Source organism: Lissotriton vulgaris, chromosome 7 (assembly GCF_964263255.1).
Source record: "Lissotriton vulgaris chromosome 7, aLisVul1.2, whole genome shotgun sequence".
NCBI lineage: Eukaryota > Metazoa > Chordata > Amphibia > Caudata > Salamandridae > Lissotriton > Lissotriton vulgaris.
This window is the reverse complement of record NC_141695.1, coordinates 1,391,403,058-1,391,428,057: the sequence shown is the minus strand read 5'-3', so window position 1 is coordinate 1,391,428,057 and position 25,000 is coordinate 1,391,403,058. Positions and strand designations below refer to the sequence as shown.

Here is a 25,000-nt window from a genome sequence, read left to right as displayed (position 1 = left end):
TCCCTGTTTGATTATATTCCTGTGGAATTCTTATTTACCTCAGACTTGTTGTAGGTTCAATATTCTCCAGCAGGACTCATCCAGCAGTTGTTCCACGGTAGAGCGCAAGTAATAGGACCACGGCTAGTTAAACGTTTCCCATTTGCTGCTGGACTCTATGTGATGGCCGTCACGTGGTGTGCTGCTTTTGTATTTCAACATGGGTCCCTGATACTCTTAATTGCGAAAAAGCTTGTTGACAAAAGTGTGTGTGCGCGAGGGTCTGTGGACGTAGGCAGGTGTGTGCACTTGAATGCTTACCCATTTACATGTGTGAGAGGAACAAACCAACTCCCTGTGGGCTGCAGGCTTACAACTGGTAGCCCCAGTATATATATATAAATTTCTTTATTCGGCTTGTTTCACAGTGGAAAAAACCATAAAAGAGCAAAGAATCATACAGTGCAAAAATACATGTGTTACATAAAATTTCATATAAAATTCATTCCACAATATAAAAATTAATCAGAGGATGCGAGGGGCCGCTCAAAGTTAAAATTTACAACGATTTTAAAGGTTCTTTCTATGTCTCAGAATACATTTTAGAAAACTACTAACAAAGTAACAGACATTTTCCGTTTCCAACATTTGCAGTCTTAAGAGGGCGGGTCTGCATTGTCTTAGCCCCCACGTTCTTAATATCGGTAAAAGCCAGGTCTTTCTGTGGGCTTGATGGTATTTACAGAGCAGGATCACATGCAAGTTAGACTGCGTCGACAGACCGTCACATGGGCAAGGGGAAAGAATGTCACTCCAACAATTTTGTGTTGGGAAGGTAACCATTCTGAAGAAGGTATTAAGCCTGAATCTTGTGATTAGCATTCTCTCGTAGGTTGTTATTTGAAGTGCCAAGTACGGGTGAATGTCAGGGGCTATTTGGATCATATTTGCATGGATGACTGCCGTTTTTGAGGAAATGGATGCAAGTCTTAAAGTTTCCAGGTGTCTTAATGCTTTCTGTTTAAGATCTTTTTTCGAGATGTCTGTTACTGACACCGGGTCCAAATAGTAGTTCTCAACGCCTAAGTCGTTAAAAAAGTTTCTCACATAAGAAAGCCATTTTATTTTTGTGGAGTGATCCAAGTTCATTGTGTCTGAGATGATGGCTTGTGTCAGGGCGTTTTTGTCTGACTTCCAAATGCGTTGCCACAGCATCAGCGGCTCAATTTTAATTAGGTCCTCTATATAAGGTATGGCAAGTTCGAGATGGATTGCATAGGTAGAGGTGCCTTTAGGGGTGGCTAGCAAAAATCTTAAAAAGGCGTTTTCAGCTTTCTGGATGGGGCTAGTATTTGTGTAACCCCAGACTCCCGCGCCATAAGTTGCGATTGCCTGGCATTTGGCGTTATAGATCTTGAGGAGCTCTACTGGTGGTCTTTTGCCTAATCTCTGTGAAAAGGTTGTTAGGGCAGCGATTGCTCTCTTAAATAAGTGTGTCCTAGTATTCACTGCCGGCTTCCAGCTAAGTTGGTCATCTATCATAACCCCTAGATAGGGGTACTGAGGGGTAGCTTCGAGCTTTTGGTTATTGAGGAGAATGTCTCCCATCTAAGCTAAGACCTTCCACAGCTTTGCGTGCGAAACGCAGTCAAAAGCTGCGGATAGGTCGACAAAGACCATGTATATCTTGGAAGGAGTGGCCTGGGTGTATTTGCCCATTATTAAGTGGAGATTAAGGGCCTGCTCTAATGTACCAAAGCCCTTGCGGAAGCCAAATTGGATGTCGGAAATTATGCCCCGGTCCTCACTCCACTGCTGGAAACGCTCTAGGATTACTCTCCCCACTACTTTCCCGAGCGAGTCCAGCAGTGATATGGGCCGGTAGCATTTTGCGTCTTGACGGTCCCCCTTTTTGAAAATGGGGACCATTATTGATTTGGTCCAGGAGGTAAGGATTCCCTCATTCGCTGCCGCTGTGCAGACTCTAGTTAGGATGGGTGCCCAGAGGTCTAGGTTGCTTTTGAAGAAGTCCACTGGGACCCCATCCGGCCCTGGAGCCTTACCTGATTTACTGCTCTGGAGTGCGCCTATGAGGTCTGGAATGTCGAAGGGAACCAAAATGGGGTAGGATGGCTTTGAGGGCATGGGTTCTGTTGGTGAGGTGTTTTTAAAAATCTCTTCAAAGTGAGAGACCCATGTATTTTCATCAATGGCGACTTCTATTTTTGGGGTGCCATTATCAGTAAGGTAAGGGGTTCTTACTGTGCGCCAGAAAAGCTCGCTGTTTTTTGAGACTGCACCTTTATGAAGATCGTCCCATAATTTTTGCTTAAGTTGGGCAGTTCTCAGCTTTCTTTCCCCTGTATATTGGCGCCTTAGGAGTTGGATCTGGGCTACATCTCGCGGTTTACTTTGAAGTGCAGATTTTAGTTTTTTTAGGGCAGCGGTGCAGTTATGGTTAAACCATTTTGGTTTTGCGGAGCAGTTTGGATTGGGTTTTGAAGTAAGTAGGTCCTTTATAAAATCCAAGATTTGTTTGAAATTTATCAGGACCTCCTTATGGCTCGTTGCAAGGTCCAGGCATTTCACAATGTTTGGGTAGGCCCTGGTTTTTAATTTTTTCAATATGTCAGATGGGTTGACTTTTGCCCACTTGATTGTAAAACCATTGTGTTTGCCAACCTGGATCTTGTTCTGTGTAAGAGTAACCGCCATCTCCAGTTTGTGAGAGGAGTTAGGTGGCATAGATAACTTTATTGCTAAGGCGGAGTGGTCACTGAGGGGGGTGGCAATAACCCTGAAATCTTTGAGTTTGTTCATAAGGCTTGGTGTAAGAAGTATAAAGTCTACTGTGGTTTGATGGCCTCTGCCCACATAAGTTGGAGCAAATTCATTTGGATCTGCATCTAGGTGGTTTACAATGTGGAGATCCAAGTCCGATAGGACGGTGTTAATGAAGTTTCCCAACTTATTGTGGGCAAAGTGCGCCATTGGGACGTTAAGTTCGTCCATTATCCCACAGCGCAGTGGGTTGGAGGCTGTACAGGGGTGGAGATTAAAATCTCCGCCCCAGATTAGATGGTTTGGTTTATTTACGGATCTCCAATGGTGAATCTGTTTTAATTTATCATGGAGGGTGGTGAGAAGAATTATGAAGTTTTCTTCCGATAAGTTATTATAACTATTAGTCAGGATTATTGTTTCTTTGTTAACAAAGGTTAGTAAAAGAATTTGGTGGTTAGCATCCTGAGAAAGAGTGGCCACTTTATTAAGCGGTAGGGTGTTTGAAATGTAAGTTATTAACCCACCCTTTGGTCTGCCCATTATGCTAGGTAGTGCTGGGACAAAATAGGTGTTATAGCCTTGTAGATGTAGTTCCTCTACAGACCATGTCTCTTGCAGACAGATTAGTTGGTATGAATTTAGAAACTCCTGCGCGGAGCCATCCTCGATTTTATTACGGAGGCCTGCAGCGTTCCAGGAGAGTACTGTGATTAATGAGGAATCAACATTACGTTCATCTATTGAGACTGCGAGTTCATTATTTTTGGGGGCTAGAGTAGTTATAGAAGACTGAAGGGAGGGGGATACCTGAAGCTCTTTTGAGGGGATTTCTGTTGATGGTCAATCGACCATTTCTAGGCCATTGTACCTGTTGTGTAGCGTGATGTTATGCCATGGGTCCCACCGGGATTGTTCCCTGTGAGGGAACCATTGGGTATGAGGCCTTCCGTCATCCCAGCGTCCACCCTGGTGGCGTTGTCTTACCGTGTGCCAGGAGTAATCTGGCTCGTGTAAGTTAGGGGGACCATGGTATCTAGGGATTAATAGTTCATCCTGTCTGGGGAATGGGGCAGACCAGGGAGGCTCCTGCTCCTGTGTGAAGCCCCCTGCCTGCCTAAATGGATAGAAGAAAGAGAGTGGCTTGATCTTGATTCCTCCATTTTGGGTGATATCTTCCCATGAACAGACGTAGTCTGTTATTCGCGGGGCCTCAAATGTGATTGTTATACAATCACCAGGAATGGTTTTTCTAGTGCTGCCCACCCACGGTACCCTGGCAACAGATCTAATTCTTCCACGCCAAGAAGATGGAATCGGGCGGTTGGTCTGGAGCCAGTGCTGGGCTTTGTTTTTTAAGGACCAGATAGGTTCTGGAGTAGAATCTGTTAATTCGGGTACTCCAGCCATCACCACCACGTACGGTGAGGCCTCAGGAGGGAAGTCTGCTGGGAGTCTTGGAGGACCAGGATTCCTTGCAGCACTTCTCTTGGGCCTGTCCGCTGGGGTTTTTGGTGGAGGGGGTGGAGGGGCAGAAGTTTTTGTTACTGTTTTAGTTGTGTTCTTAGCAGGAATTTTGTTAGTAGAAATACTAGGTGCTGCCGGGGTAACGGCAACTGTGGATGCCGCATCTGGGGAAGTTATGCTAATTATCTGCTGCGAGTTATTGGCGGAGGACGAGGGTGTTGCAGTGTTTGTTATTTTAGTTGAATTTGATGTATTTTTGCTACCGGGAACGTTTGGAGTGGTTATCCGGAGAGTTTTTTGTTGTGGGTTGGGGAGAGATGGGTTTGCAGTAGTAGTTGGCTTTTTAGTGTTGTTTCCTCCTGTTTTCTGTGGGCATGATGGGTAGGCTGACTGTTGAATTTTTAAAAATTTGGTGATTTGTGACTCTATAGTTATTAACCGGTGTTCTAGGGGTTGTAGTGCGTGTTTAACTATATTCGCTATTCCGATGAGGGTTAACTCCTTAGCCTCCGTAACCTTCAAGTCCACTTGGGCTTGCTTGTTAGAGTGGGGATCCAAGGCTATCGGGGGGGCTCTTTCCTTCTCTGTCTGATGGACTGACGCTAGAATCTCTATTTGTGCTGATCTATCGTCGTGAATTTGTGGTATGCTAGAAGGTAGTGGCAGGCTTACTAGCGTGATGGAGTTTCTGGGCGCCCTTTTCTTACTAATGGCTCCCTCCCTCCTGCCCCTTTCTATTCTTTTGTTTGTGGAAGAGATTTGTGTGGGTGTTGTCGGAACCAGTTCTGGGGTTTTTTCTAGGTCGGAGCTGAGCTGGGAGTCCGCCAGCTGGGATACTGACAGATCTACTGTGTTTGGCAGGCTACGCCTCTCACGTGTCTGCGCTCTCTCAGCGTTTGAAGCTCCCAGTGCTGGAGATCTGGCTTCCGCTAGGATACCTAGTGAAGATCTCTTAGCGAATGCCAGATCTAGCGAAACCCTTTCTTCCATTAATGATATACTTTCATCTATGAGGGTGTTAGCCTTCGCTAGAAAGTCATCCATGGGGCCAAGTAGTTTACCTGCGGAGGTGGGGGCTTTAGTTTTAGATTTCGAACCCCTCGTATTCACCATTATTATCCTTATTAAGTTCGAAGGAGTGGCGGGTATACGGATAGGGATGTCAGGGGGGTGGCCCAGTCCAGTCTCTACCAGCCTCTAACGGCCTAGAACGGCCCGGTCTTTGCCCGGTCTTCGCCCCGGGCTGCGACCCGCGCGCGACCCGCGGCGCGTTAGAGACTGGCTGATGTTAAAGGTGGAAATAAGGGCGTGGCCGCCGGGGGAAGAGGCGCCTGCTGCAAAGCGGTGGTTTCTGGGCATCGCAGTCCCCCGGTAGGCTTTTCCAGGGCACAGCCTATGCACTACAACCTGGGCGGGTCGCGCTGAGAGCGAGGTGGAATACCGCCGATTGCAGTAACGCTCCCACCAGCCGACCTCCGCCACAGGGAATGCAATGAAGTTCGTGAGCAGGGAAGCAGTTCCTCAAGCCAGGAGTAAGGAGCAGGTCAGTGAGCGGCACCCGCGCAGCGGGTGTCGCGAAAAGTTTTAAGAGAGCCGGTCAGATCAATGGCCGTGGCCGCCGGGGGAAGAGGCGCCTGCTGCAAAGCGGTGGTTTCTGGGCCTCGCAGTCCCCCGGTAGGCTTTTCCAGGGCACAGCCTATGCACTACAACCTGGGCGGGTCGCGCTGAGAGCGAGGTGGAATACCGCCGATTGCAGTAACGCTCCCACCAGCCGACCTCCGCCACAGGGAATGCAATGAAGTTCGTGAGCAGGGAAGCAGTTCCTCAAGCCAGGAGTAAGGAGCAGGTCAGTGAGCGGCACCCGCGCAGCGGGTGTCGCGAAAGGTTTTAAGAGAGCCGGTCAGATCAATGGGCGTGGCCGCCGGGGGAAGAGGCGCCTGCTGCAAAGCGGTGGTTTCTGGGCCTCGCAGTCCCCCGGTAGGCTTTTCCAGGGCACAGCCTATGCACTACAACCTGGGCGGGTCGCGCTGAGAGCGAGGTGGAATACCGCCGATTGCAGTAACGCTCCCACCAGCCGACCTCCGCCACAGGGAATGCAATGAAGTTCGTGAGCAGGGAAGCAGTTCCTCAAGCCAGGAGTAAGGAGCAGGTCAGTGAGCGGCACCCGCGCAGCGGGTGTCGCGAAAGGTTTTAAGAGAGCCGGTCAGATCAATGGGCGTGGCCGCCGGGGGAAGAGGCGCCTGCTGCAAAGCGGTGGTTTCTGGGCCTCGCAGTCCCCCGGTAGGCTTTTCCAGGGCACAGCCTATGCACTACAACCTGGGCGGGTCGCGCTGAGAGCGAGGTGGAATACCGCCGATTGCAGTAACGCTCCCACCAGCCGACCTCCGCCACAGGGAATGCAATGAAGTTCGTGAGCAGGGAAGCAGTTCCTCAAGCCAGGAGTAAGGAGCAGGTCAGTGAGCGGCACCCGCGCAGCGGGTGTCGCGAAAGGTTTTAAGAGAGCCGGTCAGATCAATGGGCGTGGCCGCCGGGGGAAGAGGCGCCTGCTGCAAAGCGGTGGTTTCTGGGCCTCGCAGTCCCCCGGTAGGCTTTTCCAGGGCACAGCCTATGCACTACAACCTGGGCGGGTCGCGCTGAGAGCGAGGTGGAATACCGCCGATTGCAGTAACGCTCCCACCAGCCGACCTCCGCCACAGGGAATGCAATGAAGTTCGTGAGCAGGGAAGCAGTTCCTCAAGCCAGGAGTAAGGAGCAGGTCAGTGAGCGGCACCCGCGCAGCGGGTGTCGCGAAAGGTTTTAAGAGAGCCGGTCAGATCAATGGGAGTGGCCGCCGGGGGAAGAGGCGCCTGCTGCAAAGCGGTGGTTTCTGGGCCTTGCAGTCCCCCGGTAGGCTTTTCCAGGGCACAGCCTATGCACTACAACCTGGGCGGGTCGCGCTGAGAGCGAGGTGGAATACCGCCGATTGCAGTAACGCTCCCACCAGCCGACCTCCGCCACAGGGAATGCAATGAAGTTCGTGAGCAGGGAAGCAGTTCCTCAAGCCAGGAGTAAGAAGCAGGTCAGTGAGCGGCACCCGCGCAGCGGGTGTCGCGAAAGGTTTTAAGAGAGCCGGTCAGATCAATGGGCGTGGCCGCCGGGGGAAGAGGCGCCTGCTGCAAAGCGGTGGTTTCTGGGCCTCGCAGTCCCCCGGTAGGCTTTTCCAGGGCACAGCCTATGCACTACAACCTGGGCGGGTCGCGCTGAGAGCGAGGTGGAATACCGCCGATTGCAGTAACGCTCCCACCAGCCGACCTCCGCCACAGGGAATGCAATGAAGTTCGTGAGCAGGGAAGCAGTTCCTCAAGCCAGGAGTAAGGAGCAGGTCAGTAAGCGCCAGTAGCCAGGCAGAACCACAGGTAAGGAGAGAGAGAAAGTTGGTCCATTATTAGAGAAGGACCATAAGCATCTTGCACTGCTACCTTCTTCCCCTCTCAGCCACGATCGGCCAAGATCTCTCTATTAGGGTAGAGGGTGAACATTTCTTGGACCTCAGAAACTGAGGGATGTAGACCCAATATGTCCTCCAAGCGCCTAGAGACCTGGTGCCCAATCTGGCATGGTGTTTTTCAGCTTACCCGACCAATCCGGTTGCAAGGTGGACTTTAACAATACTGCTAAAAAGGCACTCCCAGACATCCCTGAGGCCTTCATTTGCATAGGCCCTGCCCTTCTCTTTGTCCTGCTTCCCACAAAGCAACACAACACTGCAGCAGTATAGATTTGGGGGTGGTGAAGAATAATGACAGTGAGGCTAAAAAAGAGAAAGAAAAGTCCTAGAAGTCCTGCAGGCTTCCTTGCTAAATGCAGCTGAACATAGAGCACACCTTCTTTACTGCAAAGCAAATACATTAAAAATGTTGAGGAGAGACTAATTGAAAAATACATATTACGGGGACAGCACTGGGACCTGCTTTATTTTTTCAATTAGTCTTGAAAACAAAAAAGATTTCTCTCCTAAAAGCTGTTAAAAATATGGAACGCTTCACGAATTTGCGTGTCATCCTTGCGCAGGGGCCATGCTAATCTTCTCTGTATCGTTCCAATTTTAGTATATGTGCTGCCGAAGCGAGCACACTTTATTGATGAACTGACAATGTTTATAAACTCTCTAAATCTACAGTCTCTAGACATAGGGTGGCCTGGCAGAGATGCTCAGATGGCCAATACGCATTCAAATCTGAGCCAATGGTCAAAAATGTATGAAGAGTAGCAATCCATTATTCTTCACTGCATTTGTGGTCCAAGACTAAACACACCGTAAGTATGTAGATTATGCCAGGTTTGCAAAGGCTCCTGATTCGGGCTACAGACAAGGAGCATTGTGACATCACGCTGCCTGTGGAACAGTGATATTAAAGGTGAAACAGCTGCACAGTAGGTTAGGTGAAGGGCTCTGAGAGTGGAAAGGCAGCATGCTTGGATCCCTGGACAAGGTGAGCTTATGATAATGTGTCTGAATGTTCGCCTGTGTTGTAATATTAAACCCCTTATTCTTTTAAACGCCTACTTACTAAGGAGTTCTCAAGCTCAGCCCCACACAGACCTGGAACTGATTATGTTAATGCAAACTATTTAAGAAACTGAGCCTGATCTAAAAGATTTCCTTGGATCTAGGACCATTTCGCCTAGCTTTTAGGTGCTTCCTTCTCCTAAAGTCCTTTGTAAAACTTGGGAAAACCTCACAGAACAGACTTCCAGGAGGTCAGATGGGTTTCCTTGTGCCTTCACACACACACACACACACACACTTTCTAGCCCACTTAAGGACAAAAGGATGCGTAAGTCTACATGGGGCCAGTGGCGCAATGGATAACGCGTCTGACTACGGATCAAAGATTGTAGGTTCGACTCCTATCTGGCTCGGAAGGGTTGTAGGTCCCTGTTTGATTATATTCCTGTGGAATTCTTATTTACCTCGGACTTGTTGTAGGTTCAATATTCTCCAGCAGGACTCATCCAGCAGTTGTTCCACGGTAGAGCGCAAGTAATAGGACCACGGCTAGTTAAACGTTTCCCATTTGCTGCTGGACTCTATGTGAATGCCGTCACGTGGTGTGCTGCTTTTGTATTTCAACATGGGTCCCTGATACTCTTAATTGCGAAAAAGCTTGTTGACAAAAGTGTGTGTGCGCGAGGGTCTGTGGACGTAGGCAGGTGTGTGCACTTGAATGCTTACCCATTTACATGTGTGAGAGGAACAAACCAACTCCCTGTGGGCTGCAGGCTTACAACTGGTAGCCCCAGTAGCCAGGCAGAACCACAGGTAAGGAGGGAGAGAAAGTTGGTCCATTATTAGAGAAGGACCAAAAGCATCTTGCACTGCTACCTTCTTCCCCTCTCAGCCACGATCGGCCAAGATCTCTCTATTAGGGTAGAGGGTGAACATTTCTTGGACCTCAGAAACTGAGGGATGTAGACCCAATATGTGCTCCAAGCGCCTAGAGACCTGGTGCCCAATCTGGCATGGTGTTTTTCAGCTTACCCGACCAATCCGGTTGCAAGGTGGACTTTAACAATACTGCTAAAAAGGCACTCCCAGACATCCCTGAGGCCTTCATTTGCATAGGCCCTGCCCTTCTCTTTGTCCTGCTTCCCACAAAGCAACACAACACTGCAGCAGTATAGATTTGGGGGTGGTGAAGAATAATGACAGTGAGGCTAAAAAAGAGAAAGAAAAGTCCCAGAAGTCCTGCAGGCTTCCTTGCTAAATGCAGCTGAACATAGAGCGCACCTTCTTTACTGCAAAGCAAATACATTAAAAATGTTGAGGAGAGACTAATTGAAAAATACATATTACGGGGACAGCACTGGGACCTGCTTTATTTTTTCAATTAGTCTTGAAAACAAAAAAGATTTCTCTCCTAAAAGCTGTTAAAAATATGGAACGCTTCACGAATGTGCGTGTCATCCTTGCGCAGGGGCCATGCTAATCTTCTCTGTATCGTTCCAATTTTAGTATATGTGCTGCCGAAGCGAGCACTCTTTATTGATGAACTGACAATATTTATAAACTCTCTAAATCTACAGTCTCTAGACATATGGTGGCCTGGCAGAGATGCTCAGATGGCCAATACGCATTCAAATCTGAGCCAATGGTCAAAAATGTATGAAGAGTAGCAATCCATTATTCTTCACTGCATTTGTGGTCCAAGACTAAACACACCGTAAGTATGTAGATTATGCCAGGTTTGCAAAGGCTCCTGGTTCGGGCTACAGACAAGGAGCATTGTGACGTCACGCTGCCTGTGGAACAGTGATATTAAAGGTGAAACAGCTGCACAGTAGGTTAGGTGAAGGGCTCTGAGAGTGGAAAGGCAGCATGCTTGGGTCCCTGGACAAGGTGAGCTTATGATAATGTGTCTGAATGTTCGCCTGTGTTCTAATATTAAACCCCTTATTCTTTTAAACGCCTACTTACTAAGGAGTTCTCAAGCTCAGCCCCACACAGACCTGGAACTGATTATGTTAATGCAAACTATTTAAGAAACTGAGCCTGATCTAAAAGATTTCCTTGGATCTAGGACCATTTCGCCTAGCTTTTAGGTGCTTCCTTCTCCTAAAGTCCTTTGTAAAACTTGGGAAAACCTCACAGAACAGACTTCCAGGAGGTCAGATGGGTTTCCTTGTGCCTTCAAACACACACACACACACACACACACACACATACACGTGTTACCATCCTTGTGGGGACTATGTGTGAATACCAGCCGTGTGGGGACTAACCTTTCCCAATGTTTTTAAAACACACTAATAATAGAAAAATGTTGAGAAAAAATTCATGATACAGGATCCTGCTTCAAATGTGGAAATATATTGTTATTTAATCGTGCGCACAGCACCATCCTTGTGGGGACTTGAACACGTGCTACCATCCTTGTGGGGACCTAGTCTGTAACACTATTGTGATTGTATACAGTTGAAGGCACATGGCTAAATGTTCATTTTATCAACAATATACACAAACAGCATTATAATCTATCCATATATAAATTGCTGAATATATACTAGGGGTATACGTTAAAGACACATTATGATAATGTGCCAGAAAATATCATATCATGCTTAAATAAAGGCCCTTAAAGCTGTATTTAACCTATTTATTAGTGCTTAAAATATTAGGAAATAAGGGAACTAACACATAAAGAAATTAACATATGGAACTAAGGAATATGGTCAAGTCGAACCCAGAGCTTGATTAACTGCTTACATTTTTGCCAAAATAGATGTTCAAGTCCCCACAGAGATAGTGGGTGAAGATCACTGTGTTTAAGTCTCCATAGAAATAGTGTGTATATTCAAAACTTAAATTCCATTATACAGAGTGTGAAGCTAATGATGTTGTGTGTAATTATAGGAATGCTCTAGTCCCCACAGAGATGGTGTGTTACCATAGAGATGTTCAAGTCCCCACAGATATGGTGTGTTATTATAGTGATGTTCAAGTCCCCACAAAGATAGTGTGTTATTATAGCGATGTTCAAGTCCCCACAAAGATAGTGTGTTATTATAGCGATATTTAAGTCCCCACAAAGATAGTGTGTTATTATAGCGATATTTAAGTCCCCACAAAGATAGTGTGCTATTACAGTGTTGTTCAAGTCCCCACAAAGATAGTGTGTTATTATAGCGATGTCTAAGTCCCCACAGAGATAGTGCATGAAGGTGATTGTGTTTAAGTCCTCATTAAAATAGGGCCCAATTCACAAAGGTAAATTTAGACCAAAAGTCTAACTTTACTACTTTTCAATATTCACAAAGTCCTATACACAAGGAGATGATGGACGGAGTGATGAAGCCGTTCAGACACTCATCCCCAGTCACAGATCTGGGTTCAATTCATGATGGTTCTTTAGCTCACTTCGTCACCCCAGTTTAGACACAGCTATATGCAAATCAGTCTTGACCCTGTGCCTCATGGGAACCCCTGGTGCTTCAAGTCAAACCAGAGCATGTGTTTAATTACAAGGAATGCTCGAGTCCCCACAGAGTTGGTATGTTTTTATCGTTATGTTTAAGTCCCCACTAAGATAGTGTTTTATTATAGTTTTTTTCAAGCCCCCAGAAAGATAGTGTGTTATTACAGCGATGTTTATGTTCCCACAGAGATAGTGCATGAAGATGATTGTCTTGAAGTCCTCATTAAAATAGGGCCCGATTCACAAAGGTAAATTTCGACCAAAAGTCTAACTTTACTACATTTCAGGATTCACAAAGCTCCATGCAGAGAATGCTAAGCTGCTGATGTTCAAGCCAAAACAGAGCTTGCGTGTAATTACAGGAATGGTCAAGTCCCCACAGAGATGGTGTGTGACCATAGTATTATCACGGTCACCACAGAGAATGTGTGTGATTATAGACATGCCCAGGTCCCCACAAAGATAGTGTGTGATTATAGACATGCCCAGGTCCCCACAGAGAAAGTCTGTGATTATAGAGATGTCAAGATCCCTACAGAGATGGTGTGTAATTATAGAGATGTCAAGATCCCTACAGAGATGGTGTGTGATTATAGAGATGTCTAGATCCCCACAGAGATAGTGTGTGATTATAGACATGCCCAGGTCCCCACAAAGATAGTGTGTGATTATAGACATGCCCAGGTCCCAACAGAGAAAGTGTATGAGTATAGAGATGTCAAGATCCCTACAGAGGTAGTGTGTGATTATAGAGATGCTGAGGTGCCCACAGAGATAGTGTGTAATTATAGACATGCCCAGGTCCCCACAGAGATAGTGTGTGATTATAGAGATGCACAGGTCCCCACAGAGATAGTGTGTGAATATAGACATGCCCAGGTCCCCACAGAGATAGTGTGCGAATATAGACATGTCAAGGTCCCCACAGAGATAGTGTGTGATTATAGAGATGTTGAGGTCCCCACAGAGATAGTGTGTAATTATAGACATGCACAGGTCCCCACAGAGATAGTGTGTGATTATAGACATGTACAGGTCCCCAAAGAGATAGTGTGTGAATATAGACATGCCCAGGTCCCCACAGAGATAGTGTGTGATTATAGAGAAGTAGAGGTCCCCACAGAGATAGTGTGTGATTATAGACATGCACAGAACCCCACAGAAATGGTGTGTGACTATAATATTACCACGGTTGTCAAAAAGAATATGTGTGATCATAGACATGCCCAGGTCCCCTCAAAAACCTACACCCACTTAAACCCGAAAAATTCACTTGCCACTCAAAAACCCATATCCACCATAAAAAAGCCATTGTGTCCCAAATACCCATACAAACACTAAACCTTAAATGATTTCATTACAAGACGAGAGGCAACCATTATGCATATTTCTTTTAATGCTAACTCCAAGCAGCCACTTAGAAGCAATACATCATAAAGTGAAACAGACCTAGAATAGAATCTTCCAGATGTACAATAGCCATTCACATAGGAGAGTCTGCCTTTTTTAAATGTGGCTCCAGGCAGATAAGTACATTTTCTCTTCACTTTCATGTATGACCTGTATCTTCTAGAATGGGCAACTACATGTGTATATGTGATTTCTCAATTCAATTTGTATACCTTTCTGAATAGACTTGTGCCCTTTTTAACTTAATTTGTATACCTTTCTGAATAGACTTATGCCTCTTTGACCTCAAAATCTTCTTAAATTTCGGCTCACACCTAACTGATTTCCAACTTATGGAAATCCTGCTCCCCCCACTCTCCGCCCTCACCATGGACCTAACATTGCATTTCCACCCAATAACGGGCTACCCCGAAATACAGACAAGTTGGGAACTCATAACAAAAATCAATAATTAAAATAAAAATAAAATCTTTAACCCATCTGTAGTTGAGGGGCTACCTGGGCAGTAAATCAACAGCTGATCGCTCACAAGCATATCCGATGTCAGGAAGTCTGGTAGTTGGACACTCCTGTGATCAGCTGCTAACTGCGACCGCAAGTACTCAAACTATTTTTACTCCAAATACCTCATTTTACAGTAAAGGAGTATACAATGTAAAAGACCTGATGTAACAATGCATTAATTTACGTAAGCTCCTCTAATAAATCCCTAATTTACATAAGCTCTTCTGAACCTTACTAATAAATCAGATTATCTGCCTTCCAAATCATCTATATAGATTACTAACTACTACAACCCGTAAAGGAGTATAAAATCCAACATGTCTGATGTAGAATCAGAAGGTCTTGAGGTACTTACCCCTAACATCAATAATGAAGAAATGAAAAAGATATTACTCAACAAGAGATGCACTCCTGCATGTGCAAAACACTCAACCAGTTCATCGCAACCAAAAAACCCTTAATAGAGAAAGAAGATGGCACTATTGAAACTAAGAAAGGCCAAAACGTGGAATACAATAAAAAAAGGGGGCACAAGATTAAAGAGAAAAAACAACTTTGAAAGAGCAAGCCCCAAGAGCACATTGGGAGGTCTAAGCACCTCAAATAATTTGGGAGGTCTACGCACCTCATCGTATAAAGGATGTCTAAGCACCTAAAACTGTAAGGGAGATCTATGCACCTCAAAAGTATCAGGTGTCCTTAGCGACACAACCTATCAAAGTGTCCAAAGCGTTACACAATATCTAAGTCCTCGTCATGATACACAAGATCTTGAAATTGAACCACAAGGAGACCAAAACATGAACCCGTTGGATGAATAATTTCTTTACCTAGACCAGGATGATCTAGACTTCGAGAGTCCCCTATCAGAGGAAGAGCTCCCTTCATCCTCTAAAGAAATTCTAACCAACCCACTGGGTGAGGAGATGTTCTCTCCACATAATATCAGACACCCGAGGAGCTCAGAATGGTGGCCCCAAGATCCAGTGGTTCAAGAAAAGGTATGCCCGACACCCAACCTCGACCCAGAATTCATCAAATTCCTATTCAAAGTGGGTAGAGACCCCAGGAAGGGCATGAAAAGGTAACTGAAGGTCTGCCAGGATCGCATGCTTGATATTTTAGGGCCGCTGACTAGAATAATTGATATGGCGGAAGACAGCCATATTAACGGTACCCCGTTAGACTTCGATCAACTAAGAAAAGAGGATGAGTCAGAAAACTCTGAACCTATTAGGGAACACAAATAAAGGGATAAATGCATACAACGAAGAGTAGTCCTTACCAAGATCAACCCTGAGTTGAGAGACATGGCTGACAAAGAACCCTCCGCAAACCCCAACAGACTCTTATTTGGAGAGGACATGATCAAGATCTTAGGCAAATATGTCACAACCTCCACAGCCCTAGTCAAAGCTCAGAACAGCATGCGTCGAGTTTTCGACCCTAGTGGTTTTGCCAGACCGGCGGTGTCCAACAAACACCCTACTACAGACAATGAGGATTACGTCAACTCAGATTTGTTTTTAAAGACTTGGAAAACAATTACACAAGACCCCTGGGTTTTAGAAACCATTCAAGGCTTCAAAATATAATTTTTGAAAACACTGACACAATCCTCACTCCCAAGGAACCTAGTACTGATCACAGAACAGAAAATAGTAGAGGAAGAGGTAATGCCCATGATAGAGTATGGATCATTTACATAAGTGTCATGGGATCATATGAAATTGGTAAACACTCTCTTTCTGGTAGAGAAAAAATACAAGGGTTGAAGACCAGTCCTAAACCTGAGCGAACTGAACAAATATCTCATCTACAAACACTTCAAAATTGATGGTATCTACTTCCTGAGAGACATACTTCTAGAAAAGGACTGACTAGTGAAGTTGGACGTGAAAGGTGCCTACTTCACAGTCACCATGGCCTCAGAGTTCCAACCATACCTCCAATTCACATGGAACTGTTGTCTATTCCAATTCCAAGGTCTCCCCTTTGAGCAATATTCTGCTCCGTGGTGTTTCACCAAGGTATTGAGAGCTATAGCATCCTTGAGAGAAAGAGAGATATGACTGATAGTCTATCTCAACGACATTCTCATTATATACCAACTATCAGATTCTTCAAGACCTGAATACAGCAGTAAATCTCTTAGAGAGCCTTGGCTTCACAATAAACAAAAAAAATCTATCATGACCCCCTCAAAAACTCTGGAATTATTGGGAATCGCTGTAGACACTTTTGCTACTACCCAAGAAGAAAATCATGAAAATACGCAAAGAAATACGACTTGTATTTAAACTAGACCTCTTGTCCCTGAGAGAACTAGCCAAACTCCTGGGCCTCCTATCTTCCTATATCCAAGCTATCTTTCCAGGACCTTTACATTATCTAGCCCTTCGAAGAGTGAAGGTAAAATCCTGCCATGCTGGACTATGGTGCGGAGACAAAGTAACCCTAGACCACAAAGCCAAACCAGAACTGAACTGGTGGTTAGAGAATCTAGATGCCTGGAAAGGCAAAGCCGTTTTCAGAAATTCCTCAGAATCCATTCTAGAGTCAGATGTGAGCCATCATGGCTAGGGAGCTTGCTTACAGAACCAGAACATGGGAGGTCTATGGTCCTATACAGAGAGCTCACACCAAAAAAACTACCTAGAGTCAACTACTGGCCTTTACGCTCTCATGAGCTTCAAACAATCCCTACAAGGCAGATTGGTTATTATAAAAATGAACATATCAGCTGTGGCATACATAAATTGCTTATGGGGTAAAAAATCCTCAGACCTATCGAATCTAGCCGAAAATCTCTGGATGTTCTGTCTAGAACACAAGATAACCCTAAAAGCAGCATACTTACCAGGAAAAAGCAACATCACTGCTGACTGGAATTCAAGATTCCTCCTAGCCCAGAGCAACTGGAAACTCAACGTGAAAGCCTTCAGAACTTTAAATCAGTTCTGGGGCCCTGTGAAAGTAGATCTTTTCGCAAGCAGACTGACATTCCAACTGCACAAATATTTCAGCTTGCCAGACCCCGGTGCTCAAGCCGTCAATGCCCTTCTCCAGCCATAGAAAAGAATTTGAGCGTATGCATTTCCCCCATTTGCAATGACCCAGGGAGTCTTCCGGAACGTGAGGCAAGACCAATGCTCCTTATTACTAATAACCCCTTTCTGGCCCTCCCAGGCAGGGTTTCCGATGAGCTTGGAATTAGCCTGTGAAATACCTTTTCTACTTCCACCCGCAGAAGGCCTTATAGGAGACATCCTGCAAGAGTCACGGGCTCCTGGAACCCACTAGATGCAACAGCATCTGGAGAACTTGGGTTCGCTGGTGCCTGGAGAGGAACCTGAATTCTGTGGAGGCTACTATTGTACACGTAGCAAACTTTTTAGTTTAACAATATGAGAGAGGGCTTACTTACAGATCAATTAATTGCTACAGATCAGCTATTTCATCAGGCCATGATGTAATAAATGGCAAGACCATAGGGAAAAATGACACAATATGCAGAATTATGAAAGGTATCAAACCAAGGAGACCACCTAAACCAAAATATGAAACCCTATGGGATGTTAAGTTACTACTATGCCCTTTCACTACCTGGCATGAGAACAGAAACCTAGATAAGAAGAGACTTTTCATAAAACTAGCATTTCTACTCTGCCTAATCTCCTGCCGTAGAGTACCAGACGTTAAAACACTAGAAGGATCTCAGAGTCTATGATGCATTTGGTATCAATTTCAAGATTATTAAGAGAACTAAGTCTATGTCAGATACAATTTTCAACAAAAAGTTTAAGGCGTGCAAAAAACCTTGTGTGGTAGAATGTATGAAATAATAAGATGGAAGAATGAGCGAAAATTATGCGAATGGTGTTAATCAATTACTTATCCCTTTTGTGAAACCCTTCAAACCCATTACATCAGATTCTATAGCAAGATGGGTTCAATAAGCAATGCAATCAGCTGGTATCTACCTAAAAGATTCCAGGCAAACTCATAAGGGGCGTTATGGCTAGCGAATCACTTTTAAAAGGGGGTAAACTAGATGACATTCTTAAACCAGCTGTTTGGTCAAATTCGAATACTCTTGCTAAACACTATTGTAAACCTAATAAACATATGTCAGATGTCGTATTACTAAACTACCAACATGCATAATGGTAGCCTCCGGTCTTGTAATGAAATTGCGATTCTCCTATTAACATGACAAGAGGATCTGGGTTTCATTAAAGACACAGAGGCTAACTTTATCCTACCCTTGCCCTCCCGTGGGTGGATACATGAATTACTGAACAATAGATGCATAACTTATGATACAACCTTTATTCATTGTATTGTTGAAAATTTCATACAACCTTTATTCAAAGTATTGTTGAAAGTTTCATAAAATCTTTTTTCAATGGATTGTTAAATATGATATATAACTGGCCCGCTTTGATATTACACCTTTCTCAGTTACATGACAACAGAGCGCTTATACTCTCTTATTTCAGATAATTCAACATAACTGATTCATCTATACTGCTGTTTCCGCACGGAAGATGTTCAGAAAGAATTAACTCTGTGTCCCCTTCATTCAATCTTCATTCTTTCTATCCATTTGGAATACACACAAAAAAAGAAAGAATATTGTACACAGAAGAAGACTTGCCTTATTACCTCATATACAAAAGAGACAGACTATCCTATGTGCATGGCTATTGTACATCTGGAAGATTCTATTCTAGATCTGTTTCACTTTATGATGTATTGCTTCTAAGTGGCTGCTTGGAGTTAGCGTTAAAGGAAATATGCATAATGTTAGCCTCCGTGTCTTTAATGAAATCCAGATTATCTTGTCATGTTATTAGAAAAATTGCGATTCATTACCACCATACCAGCCCTAACCCTTGAATGTTCCATTGCCACCCAAAAACCATGCCCACTCTAAATCCTAAAAAAATCCGTTTCCACCCATCCTAAACCTTAAAAACCCTTGTGACCCAAAAACCTATACACACTGTAAAATCTACAATATCACCAAAAATCTCACACCCACACTGAACACAAATAAAATTCCCTTGCCACCCATAAAACCCATACCAATCCTGAACCCTAACAAATCTCTTACCGCTCAAAAACCTACACCCACCCTAAATCCTAAAAATTCACTTGCCTTTCAAACACCCATACCCACCCTGAAAAATCCCTTGCCACCCAAAAACCTATATAAAAACTACACCCAAACGATTCATTACCAGCCAAAAACCGATGCCCAGCCTAAACCCTAAAACATTTCTTACCACCCAAAAATCCATACCCACCATAAACCCTAAAAATTACCTTATCACCCAAAAACCCATACTCACCTGAAATAATAACATTTCCCTTGCCCCCAAAAATCCACACCCACCCTAAACCTTAAAAATTCCCTTGCCCAACATTTTGCGAATTCCAATTTGCGAATTCGCAATTACCATCGATTCCTATGGGCCTTTTGGCCCATAGGAATCAATGGGAATTGCGAAATCGGAAATTGGAATTCGCATAATATTTGCGATTCAGTAAAAATTGCGATTTTTACCGAATCGCAAATATTATGCACTTTCAATGATGCATCCCGTTTTGCGATTCCTTATTTGCGATTCGGTAAAAATCGCAAATTTGGAATCGCAAAACGGGAGTTTGATGCATGTGGGCATAAGACATTCTCTAAAACAAAAGCCCTTTAGTACCTGCAGCGGTTCAATCATCTAGTGAAAGTCAGTTCTCACCCACAGTTCTTTCCTCATGAGCATTAAGTCATCTCTCTTCATCTCTTATGCTGTGCTCATATCAGTTATTATAAGAACTCTTGAATCTCTATAGATAAAACTTCATAAAAGTGATTCAAACCTAGCGTAAAATGTTGTGTTGTTGGGAGTTACTGTGTACTGCTTTGCGGCAAGAGAGGATTCCATGGCTGTTGTATGGGTGTTTTCATGCAGCCCCTACGGGGAATTTATGAAAATTCCTATCTACTAACATTGGTACACAGGGTATTGCACCAAAAACACTGCAAACCTTGTGTGTGTGCTACACTATACAGCACGCATCCAAAATAGGAAAAGTATGAAAGGACAGTTTTTGTATTGGGTGCGTCCTCTTCCAAGACAATACCTATTCTTGACAGAACGCACACACGCTTATACTATGGTGCAAGGATGTGTGAATTGGAGCACAGAAGCCAAAAGTGTGCCAGCGCTGGGTAGGGCAAAACAGCGCCAAATCTTTTATAGTTATGGCACTGTTTTGTCTTTCCTATTGACACAATGCAGTGCAGTAACTTTAGTTGTTTCACTGCATTGCACTAAAGTTAATAAGCCTGTTGGACAGGCCACATGAAGGGCCCGCTCCCCCTCTGCCCGACCAGGCCCGAGCCCGGTCCCTCAAGTGTTACACACCACCACTTCACGTTTTCCGTCCCCTCCGGGACCCCTGCCTCTGAACATCTCGACCTCTTGGGCCCGATCCACTACTGGCCCGCGCGGCCGACCTGGGCGCCATCTTGGACAATGCACCACGAGGCCGCGTGGCCTCCGATCGACCCTAACCCTGGGCCTGGCCAGGCCTCAGACATCCCGGCACCACCATCCACCCAGGAGGTGAGCGGACTACTTGGCAGGTCAATGGGAGAAAGAGGTGTCGAAGGCTCTCCCCCGCCAGGTACCGCTCGCCCCCAGCCTCCCCGGGCGCCGGCTCCACCCCCCTGCTGGGTGTCTGAACTCCCTCATCCTGGACCCCCCGACCTCCAAGTGCGAGGGTCCGGACATCAAAGGGCAACGGCCCTATAACTGAGGCAGCTCCAGAGCAGGAGGGCAGTTGTATCCTGGAGTCGAGAGACGCAGAGAAGAACTCATCCTAGACGGACTACTGGCGCTGCCGTAGCCCTACTTTGTGAACTATCGTCCTGCCTGCTGGCGCTGCCGCAACCTTCGTAAACCTTCATCGTCGTCGGGACCTGCTGGCGTGGCCGTGGACCGTTTGTACCTCCATCTCCATCGGGACCTGCTGGCTCCGCCGCGGACCGTCGCTACCTTCAACCATCTCGGGACCTGCTGGCTCCGCCGCGGCCCGACCATCTAGAACGCCGAGCTCGAGGATTGAGAGCTATCCATCCACCCATTTGGTAACAAGACTGTCCCGCTACCCCCTCCCCAAACCAGAGACTAGAACCGAGGGGACCCCTGAGTCCAGACCTCCTTGTATCATTTGGCCGTACTCAAAGAATTGCTGATAAAGTATCGTTTAACCTTATCCTTGTGTGGTGTCCGTCTGTGGGGGGGAAGTTACTTGTCTGTACGATCGCTGGAGACGGCTCTCCCTGGAGACCTCTCCCCTTATACTCGGCCGACCCTCCCGGTCCGTCTAACAAAGCCTGTCCCTATGTTCCCAAAAGTCTGAATGAAAAATTAACCTTAATTTAAAAATATGGAGTGTTGTAACTCTCTCTCTCCTTCCTTTGTATCAAATGAGTCTCTGTGTACTCCCCTTCCTCTGCTTGCCTCCACTCTGAGTATAGCCTACTCTAAGTTACACATCTGTCTGCTCAATTCTCTATTATTGTATTTCCGCAAAGCTGACACCTAGTTTTCATAGATCACAACTTGTCCTTCTTTGAAAGTACGCCCCTGCAGTCTAACAATACTTAATCTTCTCTATTTACTCCGCCAACCTTTGACATGGGCACACATACTTCCCACTATAGTTATCCCTAACTCTTATTAATTTAATGTACCCCATAGACTGTATTAAATTCATATAATGGATCACTAGACTAAGCACTAATCTTCTGTTCCGAAGTAGTGTACCATCCACTATAGAGCTCTTTGGCACCTTGCATGGGGTAGGAAACACTATACAAATGCAAATGCAATGCAATACAATATAATACAATCCTAGCATCTGATGAGGTAGGAGGACTGACTGACCAGTTCACTGTAACTAATTTGAACTACAAATATAAACTGAGCAAGAACACATATGGCACCATGCATGCACACATGTATGAATGCAATACATAAGAATGAGTGTAGGTGAGCTAAATGTTTATGCTAGTACTATTAAAATGGATAATCACAGTACAATGGGCAGTCTATGGGCCTTATTATGAGCTTGGCATTGCGGGAGTGGGACCGCCCACTCCTGCACCGCCAAGCCTGTGGTTGACCCACCATATTAGGAGTCTTCCCCTGTCTGGTGGGCAATTATTTGGCGTACCCACGATGGTGCATATGAAATAAGCACGGCAATGGGAACTTCAAAATCAGTTCATGCACGGCTGCAATACTGGGGTATATTCACACATGGGGCACAACATGTGCCTCCCTACATGCACCCCATGGCACTGCGGCAACTGGGGGCCCTGAAGGGCGCCTTTTTGTTTCCTCTCCACTACAGTTTTCATTGCGTGCTCACCACCATGAAAACTGTGGCGGAGGGGAAACTTGTAATATGCTTGGCTGGACTGCGGCAGTGCAATGTGAATGTGTCCTTGTGTAATGTAACTGGTACTTATGTAAAGCGCTCCAATAAGTTTGTGTCGAGTTAACGCTATATAAAACTGCAAAAACCCCATAAAATGGTCCTCAGTGTACACACTTGATTGTTGAGTGTGCACTGATCTAGAGGTAACAGCCCAGGAATGCATGCATGCAAATCATGCAATGGACCCTGACCGTTGCAGCAGGACTTCCTGCCTTAGTTGCATGTTTCACCAGCAAGTCCTGTTCTCGACTCCTTTTCCATGCTTGCATGACAAACCTTGCTGTATGGGCTTACACAGTTGTTGCTGACATGTTTTCGAATGGCAGGTCTTGCTCTATCTACATGTGTCTTATCTTTGTCCTTACCTCCATAAGTCCAGATCTCCTTTTCATTTTACATCAATCTTTCTAATAAGCTGATTGCATTTTCACAGCTGCCAACTTGTACACTATCAATGATGGTTCGAATACTTAGCCCTCTTATGTTTGTTCGCACCATGGTCCTTTTGTTTATGTTTCCTATACTAAATGTAGTTCCACAAGTGTCAGAATAAAAAGATGAAACCATTCATCTCATATTTATGTTATAGTGTCACCCATTTTCCTCCAAGCTTTTTTCAGATGAGGCAGGGGCAATCTGAATCTATTTTAAACCAGTATTGCCAATAAAGTTCTGTTGTTTTGCTATTTTTCAAAAGAATAATCCAGGGGAGCTCCCTCAGCCTTGAATGGAAGGAAGAGACACCAGCTTGATGCACTGACAATTCATGGGATTTAATATAAAACTTAACAGCGGGTAATTCAGTGCAGGTTATTCAAAATGCACCACAGAATTTCCCATTTAAAAATGATGTGAACATCTCCAGCAGCCCTGTGAAAAGGCCTCAGAAAGTCAGGTATTTAGTTAATTGAGAGCAAGCCTTTAACATGAAGAATATTTAGGTTAAATCTAAAAGTCACATTTATTACAACTACTATGGCCCAGCTTAAGAACGTATTCCAAAGTGCATATTAATATGCAATCAAATTTGTAAAAAGCGATCAGATCAGTTTATATTACATTCTTTAATTGTAGATGAAGATCATACCACAATAGTGATGTAATCTGGGATTCATATCGTATCCAAATTGCTTGTAACAATGTTTAACAATTTTTAAACTCAAATAGTCTGAATTCAAAATTTTCATGTAAATAAAGTTTTACTTTATTAAATGGGGAAAATGTTACTTTGCATGAAAAATATGTTTTAACCACGGGTTTTGCAGCTTTTCCTTTGAAATAGCTGTGCTTTCTGCTGCTAACTTGTGTTCCTGGTGACCAAAGTGTGTTTAAATGCAAAGTGTGTTTAAGACTGCAGTACCGCCTCCTGTCTACGGGGACAGAGCGAGCAAAAATATAAACACACTTTATGAAACACAGGTCCCCACAAGACAATTTTTTAAAAATTTGTAAAAATTGACACAGATGTTCCTGAAGTCATTTTTTATCATTTAGAGGACATTACCTTGTGGGGACCTGGGTTCAAGTCCCCACAGTGCAATCAAGTCCCCACAGCGTGAGTGTGTTATCACACCCAAGTCCCCACAAGGATAGTAACACAAACCACACACACACACACACACACACACACACACACACACTTTCTAGCCCACTTAAGGACAAAAGGATGCGTAAGTCTACATAGGGCCAGTGGCGCAATGGATAACGCGTCTGACTACGGATCAGAAGATTGTAGGTTCGACTCCTATCTGGCTCGGAAGGGTTGTAGGTCCCTGTTTGATTATATTCCTGTGGAATTCTTATTTACCTCAGACTTGTTGTAGGTTCAATATTCTCCAGCAGGACTCATCCAGCAGTTGTTCCACGGTAGAGCGCAAGTAATAGGACCATGGCTAGTTAAACGTTTCCCATTTGCTGCTGGACTCTATGTGATGGCCGTCACGTGGTGTGCTGCTTTTGTATTACAACATGGGTCCCTGATACTCTTAATTGCGAAAAAGCTTGTTGACAAAAGTGTGTGTGCGCGAGGGTCTGTGGACGTAGGCAGGTGTGTGCACTTGAATGCTTACCCAGTTACATGTGTGAGAGGAACAAACGAACTCCCTGTGGGCTGCAGGCTTACAACTGGTAGCCCCAGTAGCCAGGCAGAACCACAGGTAAGGAGAGAGAGAAAGTTGGTCCATTATTAGAGAAGGACCATAAGCATCTTGCACTGCTACCTTCTTCCCCTCTCAGCCACAATCGGCCAAGATCTCTCTATTAGGGTAGAGGGTGAACATTTCTTGGACCTCAGAAACTGAGGGATGTAGACCCAATATGTCCTCCAAGTGCCTAGAGACCTGGTGCCCAATCTGGCATGGTGTTTTTCAGCTTACCCGACCAATCCGGTT

The 25,000-nt window shown here is 45.0% G+C and overlaps 3 non-coding genes across 3 annotated transcripts; 1 reads left to right on the top strand and 2 right to left on the bottom strand.

Moving 5' to 3' along the window:
- Window positions 1–8,232: 8,232 nt before the first annotated feature.
- Window positions 8,233–8,339, bottom strand: LOC147705689 (U6 spliceosomal RNA). Its single transcript, XR_015298196.1, has one exon. It is a non-coding gene; the product is annotated as a U6 spliceosomal RNA (small nuclear RNA).
- A 1,800-nt stretch (window positions 8,340–10,139) lies between these two features.
- Window positions 10,140–10,246, bottom strand: LOC147705688 (U6 spliceosomal RNA). Its single transcript, XR_015298254.1, has one exon. It is a non-coding gene; the product is annotated as a U6 spliceosomal RNA (small nuclear RNA).
- Window positions 10,247–24,293: 14,047 nt separating this feature from the next.
- On the top strand, window positions 24,294–24,366 carry TRNAR-ACG (transfer RNA arginine (anticodon ACG)). The gene has a single exon. It is a non-coding gene; the product is annotated as a tRNA-Arg (tRNA).
- The last annotated feature ends 634 nt before the right edge of the window (window positions 24,367–25,000 follow it).